This window comes from Panthera uncia, assembly GCF_023721935.1.
Source record: "Panthera uncia isolate 11264 chromosome D3 unlocalized genomic scaffold, Puncia_PCG_1.0 HiC_scaffold_8, whole genome shotgun sequence".
Taxonomy (NCBI): Eukaryota; Metazoa; Chordata; class Mammalia; order Carnivora; family Felidae; genus Panthera; species Panthera uncia.
Window position 1 is genome coordinate 85,499,550 of NW_026057586.1, and position 13,315 is coordinate 85,512,864.

At 42.7% G+C, this 13,315-nt stretch overlaps 1 long non-coding RNA gene across 5 annotated transcripts in view; it reads left to right on the top strand.

The window, feature by feature from the left end:
- Positions 1 to 13,315, top strand: part of LOC125914261 (uncharacterized) — a 44,977-nt gene that overhangs the window by 1,107 nt on the left and 30,555 nt on the right. For 3 of the 5 annotated variants that reach the window (XR_007455262.1, XR_007455260.1, XR_007455261.1), the window contains exon 2: positions 29 to 497. This is a non-coding gene — a long non-coding RNA (uncharacterized LOC125914261). The remainder of the gene's footprint in view (positions 1 to 28; positions 498 to 13,315) is intronic. The other 2 variants (XR_007455264.1, XR_007455263.1) reach the window with 1 other exon arrangement.

Below are 13,315 nucleotides of genomic sequence, written 5' to 3' on the forward strand. Positions count from 1 at the left end.
GTGTGCGTGTGCGTGTGTGTGTTTTTAGAGCGCCCTGCGTCCCAGCAGAGCCGGCCGAGCCCCCCGCCCAGGTGATGAGGAAGCCTTCGCGCCCCCTGCGCAGATCGCCGCTGCCGCTGGACGCCTCCTCCATTGTTTGACCACGACAAGGGCCGGATTCTCACCCAGGTAAAGCGGATGGCCGCGCAGCCGAGCTCCCTCTCGGCTCCCACCTCCAAAGGAATCCTCTCCTCTTTCAGGACTTGACTTCCGTGTGCTCACTGGCCCCTGCTCCTGATTAACTCCGTATCTCCACCTCCCAGACATTTTCCCATCCGGATTCATCTGCCCGCATCTCTCTGCCAAGTCACCTCTCATTTCCCTCGAAACTCGGCTCCTTTGTGAGCCCTTCCTTGCCGAACTCTAACGACTCCAATCTCTCTAGGAGGAGCCCGCTCTGTACTCTTTCCCGTTGCTAGTTTGTTTGTTGGTTGTCTTGCTGCAACAAAGGAGACCAGGTACTTAAAAAAAAAAAAAAAAAAAATAATAATAATAATAATAATTTTAAGTTACTGCCTTTTTTTTTTTTTTTTTTTAAACGAGCGTTCTGTGACGTTTAGACAGTTTCTTGTTTGAACAGGATGGGACCGTTTTTTTCGTTTATATTTTTTGGTCTTCTCTTTTAGAGAGGCCCCTACTTCCTTTATGGAGGCATAGCTTTTAGAGCAGAAGAGTGACCTTTCTGTTTAGCCCACAGGTTAATTTAAATTTAAAAAAAATTTTTTTTTTTTTTTTAAATAAGTAAAGCAATGCATTTTCTTTGTAAAAATGGAAATAACACAGACATGGTCACTACCGGTCCCTGTCTCCAGAGATGATAACTCTTTTATGTTCGGTGTGTATCCTTCTAGATCTTTTCAAATGTGTTTCCGCGTGTGTACTCGTATTATCTTTGTTTTAGCGAGGACTGGTGGACTCTTTATCTTCCGGTTTCAGCGGTTTCAGCGGTTTCAGCATCGGGCGTGTTAAGTCGTTTGTAAGAGCTGCCGCATCACGTTCCGTAGTTTGGGTACACCATAGTTTATTTAGCCGTTTCCCAGATTGATGGCCATTTCAATTTTAACTTTATTTAAAAGAGCTCTTCTGGCGGTGGTTCTCTGGTGCAATGAAATTTTAGCGAAGGGAGCACAGAGCTGCACTAATTACAGAGAGGAGGCCTTTAGGATGGAAGTTCTCTTTGGTTAAGAAATTTACATGTGGGACCTCGGCCCCTCCCCCAGTATAATCATGACTCTACTACTTTCAAGTCTTGTGACCTTGAGGAGGACAGTCACTCTAAGCCTCCGGTTCCTTTTCTATAAATGCTAATACCTGCTGGGTCTGCTCCTCACAGTTCAGAGACATGATGCGTGTGAAAGTCCTTTGCGGGATGTAAACTGGTATGTAAATGCTGATTTTATTAGCTTTTGTGATCCAAAAGGATTTTTTTATTTGCAACGCGGTGTACGTCTTTTTTGACCGGCTGTGTCTGTTCCAGAGATCACCAACTCTGAGTGCTCTTTGTGATTTTTGCTGTAATTTTTTTTATCAAGTACCGTTAACCTGTTAGACTGCCTGAAGAGTATTTGACAGAGCATATTTTTCCTAGTGTTGTACATGCTCTAAGAGATAAGACACATACATTAGTTGACTGTGAATAAAGTATCAGCAAACAACACTACGCAAAACAAAACTTATTTCCTACTGATACAGATTTGTGTATGTATTTTCCCGTGGCGGCATCAGATTCAGGTTAGCTTTTATGTCCTTGGGGTAAAATGTATTCTAACTGAATTTGCAGGCAGTATCAGAGTTTTAACCGTTTAAATATTGATTCAGTGACGTGGTGGGTATTATTTTAAGATGCAAGAAATACAGTGAGGGGTTTTGTAGGTATTTTTATTTCATTCAGATACGTATGAATGCTTGCAATGTGGCCAGCAAAATCAATTTGTTCCTGTTCTCTTGGAGGTTATAATCTGTGGGGGTGGAGGGAACCAGAGAGTAAACAACCACACAACTGCACGTACAATCACCAGTGGTGGTACCTGTCAGGAAAGTTGGGTAGTACCGGTTACGAGAGAGTGTATACAAAAAGGGGAACACATTTTGGATGGTGGAAAGAAGGCCCGGGAAAGACTTCTTTGCAAAAATAAGATTTGAGCTGAGATCTGAAGGGTGAGTAGGTGTTAGTGTAGAGTGAAGTGGGGGATAATTTTCCAGGCAGGGGAATGGCATGTGGGAAGGCCCTGAAGGGGGAGAGAGCTTTGCCCATTCCAGGAACTGAAAGAATGGCTTGTGGATGGATTCTGGTGGGTGAGGGGGAAGCGTGGCTAGGCAGGGGGCCAGATCATGTAGGGTCTTGTAGGACAGGTTAAGGATGTTTTATTTGATTCTGAGTGAAATGGGAAACCGTTGCAAGGGTTGGGGTTGAAGCAGGGGAATGACATAATCAGATCTGCATTTTTAAACAGCCACTCCAGCTGCTACATGCAGAATGTGGAGGTGGTGGGCAGAGTGGAAGTCCGGGAGATGAGGCTGGCCATTTTAGAAGTCTGTCTGGAAGAGAGGTGATCTTTCCCTTGGAGTTCACAGTGAATTCAAACGGCCACTAAACTATGGGCAAATAGATAGTTTGATTTAAAAAATCCTTATTTCTTATTTTCAAGAAGTAGGCACTTTTTAATGCTAAAGTATATATAGAAATGAAACTAGTTATCCACATTGTATTTAATAGAAAGGTATTAGAGTCAAATTAAAAATCAGGATATTATTTAACAGCTGTTTATAAGTTTTATCAAAGCAGTAATGCATGGAATAAGAGTGAGGGAAGGATCCAAAATGAAAAGAAGTATTTGTAGATGCTATCAGCTGCAAAAATGAGAATGACAAAAAACTATCAGACAAAAATTGAGGAAGTGACTGGGTACACAATGCATATATAAAATTTATAGCTTTCTGAATACCAAAAATAACCGGGCAGAAACTAAAATGGAAAAGACAAAAAACAACAACAAAAAACCCCAAACAGGCTCTGATCACAATGCAACGAAATAACGTAAAACATGTAAGTACAGCCTTACAAAGATAAGTGCAGTCTACACAGAGGAGACCATAAATATCCTGAAAGATATGAGAGAATGTCTTAAATGAAAAAGTAGGCTGTATTCCTGGATGTGATGTTTAAACATTATAGAACTATCCATTTTGGGATAAACTGGACGGAATAATTATGAGTAATGAGGTGGGACAAGTTCTCTCTGATATTAAATGTGTTATAGAGCCACGTTCTAAACGGTGTCATGCTGGCTTTATAATATCTGTACAGGTCACTGGAATCTATCCAGCACCCCCCAAATACACATGGGAGTGTATAGTAAATGATAAATCATCATGAATGCCCCCTAAATCATAAAGAAAATGTGAGAGTAGATATTAAACATCTGGAAAAGAGGGTTCTGTATGCTGAGGTGGGCAAAGACTTTGTAATCAATCAAGCAGACTTGAACTAGAATCTTTTTTTTTTTTTTTTTGAAGACTCAAGGATTTTTTTAATGTTTACTTTTGAGAGAGAGATAGCGAGCAGGGGAGGGGCAGAGAGGAGGTGGGGACAGAGGATCCGAAGCTGGTTGTGTGCCGACAGCAGATCTCACGATCATGACCTGAGCTGAAGTTGAACACTTAACCGCGTAACCGACTGAGCCACCCAGGCGCCCCTGAACTAGAATCTTCTAAGTGAAGAAAATATCTGCCGTGCAGGTGTGAGGGAAAGAGGTCTAGATCCTGGTAACTCTGGGGCACTCAGATCTGTTAGTAGTTAAAGATCAGTGGATTAGACTACAAAAAATTTAAAACTTACATAAGAAGAGAAGGAAAACAAAACCCTAGGATTAGAAGCCAAACCACAAAGTAGGAAAATATTTGTGACAAACATAAGTGAAGACTTAATACCTTCAGCATGTAAAGAACTCACATGGATCAATGAGGAAAATAATATAAGTCCACGCACAAGTGGTTACAGGATGTGGACAGACAGTTCACTGGATAATTTGTTAAAGATGTGGAAAGATGTGTACTGTCACTAACAATCAAATAGTTTGTCATTAGTCATACGGAAAAGTTAGATTTTATTCTCAAGAGCAACAAAACCAGAAGATGCTTAAAAATAAATGCACAAAAACTTTATGAAGAAAAATCTTTACCTAAGCAACTGAAAAGCTAACCTAAATAAACGGACAAACATTACATGTTATTGGAGGGGAAAGCATCATTGTAAACACTGAAATACTCTAGAAGTTACACTGTAATTTTAATGTAGTTTCACGTGAAATTCCAGTGAGAATTACTTCTGGACACTTGATAAATTGCTTCTAAAATTCATCTGGAGGAGTAAATGTTCTAGAATGGCGAAGAAATGTTTTAAATGGAAAAGTAGTGATAGAGGATTTGCCATACCAGATATCAAAACATGCTGTAATGCTGCAGTAATATAAATGCTGAGTGCAGGAATAGGCAGGTTGCTACACAGAGCAAAGTAGAATCCAGTGATAGGACCTATTTCTATATAGGAATTTAGAGTAGAATAAAGTTGGTATTTTGACACAGTTGGGAAATGATTGTTCATTATATCGTGTAAGGATACGTGACTGTTTGGGAAGAAAGATTTTACTTCCCCATATTCAAAATGAATTTTATGTAAAGAACTAATTCAAGGGGAGCTTGGGTGGCTCAGTCAGTTGAGCATCCCAACTCTTGGTTTCGGCTCAGGTTGTGATCCCAGGGTTGTGGAATCAAATCCTGCATTGGGCTCCATGCTGACTGTGGAGCCTGCTTAGGATTCTCTCCCCATCTCTGCTTCTCTCCCCTGCTTGAGTATGTGCATATATGCGCTCTCTCTAAAACAAACAAAAAAAACTCTCGAGAACAAAAAAACTGTAAAGTTTTTAGAAGAAAATAAAGGGAATTATGTTGGAGGATGTATTATAGAAGATACGATTTGTTTTTTGTAGACATTTAGGCAAGACCAAGACCCAAAATCGTAAGGAAAATTTTAATAAATTTAATCATTATCAAAGTTGATATTTGTGTGTGACAAAAGACATTTACAAGGCGATAGCCTGGGGAAAAAGCTTGTAGTGTGTACAGAGAGGTAAAGAGTAACAGAATGAACAATTAAATGATTGGAGCATAGAATAGTTCTCAGAGAAAGGATTTCAGCATCACTTGTGATTAGGGAAATGAAAATTAAAACAACTAGATTGGGGTGCCTGGGTAGCTTTGTTAAGCATCCGACTTTGGCTCAGGTCATGATCTCAGCTGCTCCTGAGTTCAAGGTCCACGTCGGGCTCTGTGCTGACAGCTCAGAGCCTGGAGCCTGCTTGTTTTCTGTATATCCCTCTTTGCCCCTCACCCGTTCCCACACTGTCTCTTTGTGTCTCTCAAAAATAAATAAATGTTAAAAAACAAAATGAAACAATTAAATTTGTTTCCACTGGGGGCTAATCTGCAAAAATTAAAAAGATATTTGAAGGTGTGGAGAAAAAGGTACCTAATACTTTGTTGGCAATGCAAAATTGGATCTACCTTTTTAAAAAAACAATTTGACAGAAGCTATAAAAATTTTAAAAAAACATGCTTTGATCTAGCAGATACACCTCAAGGGATCTGTAATATTCTCGTAAGAGAACACAGGTTAATATGAACGAAGTCAATTGCAGCGTCATTTATAATAAAAAATGGAAATTTTGGTGCCTCTATACTATGGAACGTTCTGTAACTTTTAAAAAGAGAGGTAGGTTTGTATGCATTGACATAGCCTGGGTGGATGCCTAGGATATATTATTGAGCCAAAAAGGCAAATTTAATTCCATTTTTTGGTAAGGTAACAAAATATATTCATACGTGTGTGTGTTCTAAATAAAAACAGAAAAAGGTCTAGAAGGATACATGGAAAATATATTTAACTGTGACTACTTTTGAGGGAAAAGCAGAGGAGAGACTTTTTTTATTTCACATGTGTTTGCATTGTTTGAATTTTTTTTATAATGAGTATTTACTTTTGTAATTAGGATGTTACAGTTTCTCACTTACAATTTAACGAAGGCCTAAATTTAGACTAAGAAATTACAATACCTAGTACTTAGGATGCGGTGAAAGTGTCCTATTATGTTACAATGGCTATATGTATCAAAGCCTTCAGAGTATTCATATTCCTTGATATAAGAACCGTCAAGGGCATATTTTTATTTTATTTTATTTTTTTTTATTTTTTTAATTTTTTTTATTTTTTTTTATTTTTGGGACAGAGAGAGACAGAGCATGAATGGGGGAGGGGCAGAGAGAGAGGGAGACATAGAATCGGAAACAGGCTCCAGGCTCCGAGCCATCAGCCCAGAGCCTGACGCGGGGCTCAAACTCACGGACCGCGAGATCGTGACCTGGCTGAAGTCGGACGCTTAACCGACTGCGCCACCCAGGCGCCCCAAGGGCATATTTTTAGATAGAGAACAAAAGATGTGTGTCATAGAATTATTATTTAGGGTGCATTTGCAGAATGATTAAGTTGTGGTACATCCAGTGGACAATGTATGAGTATTAAAATGCCTGTGACAGTGTTAAGTGGGAGAAAAGCAGGATACAAAATTGCATACATGACATGATTCGTACTCTTAATAAAAAATCCCAACAACCCTCCTCAAAAACCTATGATAGAAAGATGTCTAAAAGAAATTAGATGAAAATCTTAAAAATGATGGACTTTAGGTGGTAGGATGTTGGGTGATTTAAAATTTTTTACTTATATTTTCCAAGTTTATATTTATTAGATTTATAATGGAATATTTACTTTTTAAAAGTACTTTATATACGGGACATATGTTAGTTGTATGGTTAATAGGTATGTGCATTTTTAGAAACAGGTAAGCCCTATCCTATATTAAAGCATACTCTAAAATGTACTCTAAAAACTAATATCTGAACATTTTTGAGTGATGCGTTTGGAATAAATTTGAATGAATTTTGTTGCTTTCGGCATTTGGAGGAAAATTGCTTCTAGCAATATAATTTGCACAATAAAAATAGATCTCATTTCTAATTTTATATCTGTAGAATAAATTCAGAAACTTAAACATGGGCCACGGGATTTCTTTTCATGTTAACTCGCTGTGTTTCAAACACACGGATCCGGTCACAGAGCAAGTTGCATTTAATGGAGTCTTTCAGGATGAGGAGGTCCAGCCAGCTGGACCATAGGCAGAAGCACCAAGAGCATGGCTATTGTGCAGGGCCTGTGAACGGGTCAGCAGAGTGGAGCCCTGGGTACCGGCGCGGGGGAGGGGGGAGATGCGTTATGCGTGAGGCTGCAAAGGTCACCATCAAGGCACATGGATTCATCCCCTTATCAAGTGTAATTGTGGCCCTGCAGTGGGTAGTGTGGATGTGGAGTAACATGTGCTTTAGTGGACAAATTCAAGTGTGGTAAGAGGAGATAGATTACAGGACATGGAAGGGCTCTGGGAGCACATGGGAAGACATCGCACATAATCCACTGCTTCCTAGGAAAAGTGATGTCTAAGGTGAGCTCGAAGGTAAATGAAGGGAACAGCTAGTGTTACGGCCTGGAGGTAAGAAGTGTGGGGAGAAGAGGGTAGTAGTCAAGGCATAGTAGCAAACAAGGCCTGAGGAGTTTGAAGAGACTTGGTGTGAGGGGAACCAGAATTGGAGTGGGCAGCGGTGAGAGACGAACCAAGAGGTAAGTAGGAGCTGACGTTGTTCAAAGTTTAAAAACCTTACGAATAAATTTGGAAATTACGCTGAAAGTTACTGGGGCCCTTTGAAGAACTTTAAGCAGGGTACTAGCAACCCATTTTACACATTTTATTTTATTTTATTTTATTTTATTTACTTTTTGAGAGAGGCAGTGTGTACACGCACATGTGAGCAGGGGAGGGGCAGAGGGAGAGAGAAGGAATCCTAAGCAGGCCTCACGTCCAGCATGGAGCCCGATGTGGGGCTTGATCTTAGGACTGGGAGATGCTGACCCGAGCCAGAATCAAGTCAGACGCTCAACTGACTGAGCCACCAGGCAGCACCCCCACCCTCAATTTTACACCTTAGAAAGATTACCTTGTGATGGACAATGGATTAGAAGGAGGCAAGACTGGAGGCTTTTTGTAGGAGAAGATGACCGTGGCACAAATACAGCCGAGACGGCATAGGTGGAATGGGGAATATATTCAGGAGGTAGAGAGGAGATCGAGTGGACAGGACTTCATGAGAGGAAGGAGGGTGGCTGATAACCAGGTTTCTGGCTCGGGCAGCTGAGGGGCTGGTGGGCCCATTTCCTGTAGTTGAGAATGCAGTTGCTTTGGTGAGGAGATGACAGATTGAGTTTTGGACGTGCTGAGTGTAGAAGGCTTACAGGACAGACGTGTAGTTCTTCTGAAGATGCTTTTATGCTGCCGATGTACTCTTTGTTATAGGAGTGAGTGGGCACCGTGCACAAGTCTGTTACTAAAATCAGTGTTTATGTGGCAGGTTTTTCTTGGAGTATAATTCTACATTTATAAGTTGTTTAAGATTAAGGAATGTCTGTCTAGCTTAAGACTGGACGGTTGATACCTTTTACGTGGAGTTATTTAAGACTGCATGACGCTAACTTTGGATAATATTGTAGTTGTCTTTTGGACTAGACTCTGCCTCTCTGAGCCGGTGGTGGTTTCTCTGAAGAGTGTTGGTGCTCCTGTTGGTACTCCTGACTACTTGGAGTGATTTTCTGTCGATGTTGACAAACTGGTCCCTTCCGCATAGGGACAGGCCGGGACTTGGGCAGGGTAGTGCCCTGTGTCTGCATCCGCCTGGCAGTGCCCACCTCACCATTAGGAGTTGTTGCAGTCCATTGGGGCTCCTATAACAACCACCATAGATCGGGTGGATAAAACAGTAGACGTTCATTTCTCTCAGTTCTGGAAGCGGAAGTCCAAGATCAAGGTCTGGCAGATTCAGTGTCTGCTGAGGCCCGCTTCCTCATTCATAGGTGGTCATCTTCTCCCTGTGTCCTTGCACGGCAGAGGAGGTAAGGGAGCTTTCTGGGGTCTCTTTTATAAAAGGGGAGTAATCTCCTGAGGGCCCCACCCTCATGACCCAGTCACCTTCCAGAGGCCTCACCCCTAATACTATCACGTTGGGTATTGAGTTTCAAGATACGAATTTGGTGGGGGGGGGGGGGGGGGGGGGCACAAACATTTAGTCTACAGCAGAAGTGTAGAAAGAGATCTGAGAATCACTCACGGTGTGCTTGCCATGTGGCTGGTATGGAAGCCACTGGATGGGTGAGAACACGTGGGGCAGAATGAGAAGAAGCTCAAAGCCGAGCCGCAGCATGGGCACATTAAAGGAAAAGGTAAGGGAGAATGTGCCTGCAAAAGAATTTATTGGAGAGGAAGGAGGATGTCTTAGAGACCATTTGGTGGTTGAAAGAAATCAACCCAATAAACCCATTGAAATGGCTTAATTGACGGTGGATTTCTGAGGAGGCCTCCATGGGATCCAAGGTGGTTTCTTCAGCTGGGGCCCACCAGTGTTTGGAAAGTCGACGGGAGTCAGCGCGGCTACTGTCTCTCTGCCTTTGTCCTGAGTCTGTAACCCCTGCCAGTTGGCTTCATAGACCCTGCCTTTCCGCCTCCCAATTCTAAATGGTCAGGGAAGAGATTCCAGGGCTTCATTGCACCGTTGCGGGCCCAGGGGAGATCTGCCTCGCTGCGTGCCTGAGCCTGGGGGGCTGGTTGGGCAGCGGGTGCGGGGGTGCTCGTGAGAGAGCAGAGTCCTGGCAGCTGAGGAGGAAGTTCCAGGGATGTGTGAGAGCGGTCGTCGTACGTGGCTCCAAGGTGTTATGAAGGGGAAAGGAGTGAAACTGGGTTTGGCAAATTGAAGTCATATAGCCGAGGTTTAAAGAATTACCACAGCTAGTCCTGGAAGAATACTTACAAGATGGATAACCAGTGGCTGTGGTCCGTGATCATTTGTACAGAAATTGGAGGAAGAGAGAGTCTTAAAAAATGACATTTAACTTTGGAGTTGTATCAGCAGCATTGAAAGCTTATTTTAAAAAGCACTAATTTGTGTTGCTTTTCTAACGCTAAAGCATTTCTATACCTTTATTCTAACTCTGGATTTTGCAGTGTCTCTTGTGTCAGCTGATAACGTTATAAGAAATTCAGTAAAGCTATTCTAGAGCTCATTTATTTTTCATATCCCACAAGTTCATAAAATAATCATAGCTTATTTCCACATCTTATTTTGCAGTGCCTTCCATGGTATCGTGACAGATCTTTTGGCCCTTGTTGTAGGCAGAGCAAACCTCTCTCCCAAAAATGATAAATTCTGCCTCTTAGGTAAATGATAAAACTGTTCATAGAAATAATCTGAACCTTTTTTTTTTTCTGTGAGTAAACTCCATTGATGTCCCTCTGGCTTTCAAAATTATTTTTAGGTGTCCATTTCAAACACGTGGGATTAAGCTCGATAGGATTTACGAATATTTCACGGATTCATAGTACTTGGCATCGGCTAGCAAATGTGTCAGGTTTCCCTGTTAACCAGCTATGTTATGAAAGGATTAGGACCTTGTGATAAGCCCCCAGACTCACAATTAGAATCAGGAAACTTGCAGGTTGTACAAATCTATATGATGCTTGGCATCTAGTTAGGTAGTAATTTACTGTGAAATTCACTTCAGGTTCTAATACCTTAGTGTAAGTATCCATGAAGGTTTCCGAGCAGGTGTTTGAGTGCCCTCTTGAGGCATTATGGACAGTTAAAACATAGACTCCGAAAAAGGTTTTTTGTTTTTTAAACTACCCCAGTCAAGAACCAGTGGTCTAGATGGTTGAACTGGGGTGGATGTAAATCGGGAGCAGAGGAGAGCTGAGGTGGAATACAGGGGAATACTAGTACTTACGGAGGAACAGAGGCTTTCCAGGCAGACTGAGAAGGAGGGTTATGTGGCGAGAGTAGAAGACAGAGAATGTGGTTGGTGGTGTTCGGCAAGATAAAGAATTACAGATGCCCTTGGGTTTGGCCAAGAGGAACTTGAGTCATGTGGTGGTGGTTGGGGAATGAATGGGAAGTAAAGCTGTAGAAATCAGGAAAATAAGTTTTTAAGAGCCTCTATAGGGAAATGGAGGAGAGAGAGAGAAGGTATGGCAGCTAAAGAAGGGATAGGATTAAATACTGGTTTTCCTTATGATAGAAGAAACTTGCATTGCATTTAAATGCTGAAGGAAAAACAAGCGGAGGGAAGACAGAGTTGAAAGACGTGTGGGGATTGGGAGGAGGAGAAGAGAGCTGGCTTTAGAGTGACTAGTCTGGGGTGTTGTTGAGGGAGAATGTTGTCTTTGACAGGGACTTGGAAGATGGCGAATGATTTTCAGTTCATTGTGGGAAGATAGGGAAATACTCGTGTAGGCAGTGGGAAATAAAAGTAAGAAGATGAGACTGGTTACAAGAGAAGGTGGAATTGTCACAGAGATGGTTCTCATTGAAGCCAGGCCAGTGGTTGAGCTAAAGAATAGTCCGGACACACCTTTGGAGGATACTTGTGTTTAGCCCCAGCACTGAAAGAACCGGTCTGTGCCCTCAGCAGGGCTGCGGGGAGGTGAACAAGTGCCAGAATTGACCACGAAGACTTGTAGGAGCCGGGAATCCGTGAACTGTGAGGAATGGCCTGGCGGCCTTACAAGGAGACCGCCGCTTTGAGAGCGGTCTTGCGGAAGTGGTGTAGTCCGAGGGTGTGGGTGGAGAGGGAGAGGGTGCGTGGGAGTAGAGACGGAGGTGTGGGGGTGTGGGGAGGTGGGGCACCGAAAGTGACGAGAGCCAGTTGGCCACAGTGAGGCGGGCCGAGGCGCTCCGGAGGGCAGACGGGGGCTTGTCTGTGTGTGGCCGGTTACAGCCACGGGCACAATGCCTGGAGAAGTCTCACGTTGGCTTTTTTGCTTTCATAAGATTGAAATTTTGTGTAACTTCTGTGCCACCTCCTGTTAGAAAAATAGATTTGAGAACAAATTGAGAATCTGACTAAATGGAAGAGAATGTTTAGGTCTATTCGTGACATTTGAGGGGGCTCTTGCACAGGGAAAGCAGAGTAAACGTGACTAAGTTTTTATGTATTATTCCGAAAAGTGTCAACAGTTAAATCCTTTAAATGTGCAGGACCATTTGCAGTCAGGTATAACGTTTTTTCCTTCATTTTGGAAAAACCAGTAGGATGGCTAATGGAGGTTGTTTGGCTTCAGTTTTGTGAAATACATCATTAAGAAAAGATAATAGACTCCTACTACCAGCAGTGCTGAGCTGATAGTATGTTTACATTTGGGAGGTAGGGGTCGATTTCTAACTTAGAGTGCTCAGTTTTGAGTGGCAAGGCATGATACTTCGCATCAGCGTATCCAAGGGGTCGGTTGGGCAGGTGCCACCTTCAGCCCAGACGTGTCTACTGCTGGGGGACTGGCTTGTAGACCTTGGAAGGCCTCCCTGCACTTCTTTCCAGCGGCCTTTACCATGTCATGGAGCCGACATTAAAAGTGTACCCACGTCCCACATGAAATTAGCATAGGCAAAAGCTGTGTGTTAAGCTTCGTTTGACTAGTAGTGGATGGACATTAAACATTGATTGACTCTGATGTTATGATTTTTTCTCATATTTCGCATGCAATAAATGTTTTTCTCAGGTCTTGGCATTTTCATAGGCCCTTGAGATGCTCATAGGCCCTGGGACTGTGCTGAGGGTGCCTAAGGGCTGAGCCACCCCTGTTCTGCTGGGATGTCTGGGCACGTCTGACAGGGTGGACCTGCCAGGAATCTGTTGGAGGCACCAAACTGCCTCCTGGGCAAACGCCATCCTCAGGGGAGCTGAAGTAACTGTTTCAAGTTAGCTGTTTTTTGTTGTAAGGAGCAGAGAGCTACTCAGACCCTTTTGCAAAATGTGGTGCAAGGATGCACCGGGACCAGAGAAACCTCAGGAGCTCAGGCAGCTGGAGATGAGCCACAGTCTTTCCATGGACAGTAGAGTCTCGCAGGGCGGCTCTCTTTGCTTTTGTGTCTTTTTCCTCTTGCTGCCTCTGGCTTATTCTTTTTCCTTTCCGCGTCTGTCTTTTCTCTGCCTTATAGAGATTCTCTTTCCTCCTGACTTTGGTTTGCTGTGATCCTCATAGCTTCTCTAGGTCCTTTGTACATCGTGACCTTTCACATGGATCTCTCCCGGCTAATCACCTCATTCTCAGTAGTTAGCTTCCTGAGAAAG